General features: G+C 44.5%; 1 protein-coding gene across 1 annotated transcript in view; it reads right to left on the reverse strand.

The window, feature by feature from the left end:
• Window positions 1-919, reverse strand: part of DZIP1L (DAZ interacting zinc finger protein 1 like) — a 59,986-nt gene that overhangs the window by 42,056 nt on the left and 17,011 nt on the right. The window lies entirely within an intron of this gene.

Genomic DNA, 919 nt, shown 5'->3' on the forward strand with positions numbered 1-919 from the left:
ACCATTGAGACTATGGCCTCTAGCTGCCCTTCAGGTCTGGAATTGAACCCACTCCTGTGGCTTCCAGCCAAACAAAAGATAGGCATATTAACTGAATATTTACATTTGGTAGATACACTCCTTGGAGAGATCAATCATGGAAGAACAGAAGGGCTGTGTACACTTAGGGAGGCAGCTCAGGGGGCAGGAGTGCATGGGAAGGAAGGACACAAGGAAGAGGTGAATATGGGGAGGAAGTGGAAGGGGAGCTGTGCATTGTGGGAAATTGCAGTCAATGTCATGAGACAAAGTGTATGTGAGCTGCTGTGTGAAAGATTAATTGTTCTGTAAACTTTCACCCAAATCAAAATAAAATTGAAAATGAAGAACCTCCAACTTTTCCTCTCTAATACCAACTTGACTGCAAATATTCACAAAAGTCAGCATTGTCCTTCACTATGGTTCTTCTACAAACTGAGAAGGGTTAACGTGCTTGACTGCTAACCAAAGACTAGAGGCTCAAGTTCCCCCAGAGGGGCGTCAGAAGAAAGGCCTAGCAACCTGCTTCCTCAAACTCAGTCACTGAGAACACTATGGAGCACAATTCTACTCTGACACACACAGGCTCACCGTGAGTCAGAATCAAGTTGATCGCAACTGATTCTCTTTGCAGTTCTCCTGAGGGGTCAGCCCTTGTACAGATGAAGCAGGTTCCCACAGAAGAACAGAATTCAAGACTATAAACTCAATTTCACTGAAATTCTGCTGTACTCAAAGACCAAGCTCCTCTATTGGCTGCCCCATTTCTTTCTCATTCTCAAATACGCTGAAAAGAACCAGACTCTTAGAGCCTCAGGGAGGGTCTCGGGTACCCTAGGCCATTCCCTGAGGACTCCTGCCCCTCTCCCTACAGAAAAATAAATAAAAATATAAATATATA

This window comes from Orycteropus afer, unplaced genomic scaffold, assembly GCF_000298275.1.
Source record: "Orycteropus afer afer isolate SDZICR_OR568_19922 unplaced genomic scaffold, OryAfe1.0 scaffold00188, whole genome shotgun sequence".
NCBI classification, from domain to species: Eukaryota; Metazoa; Chordata; class Mammalia; order Tubulidentata; family Orycteropodidae; genus Orycteropus; species Orycteropus afer.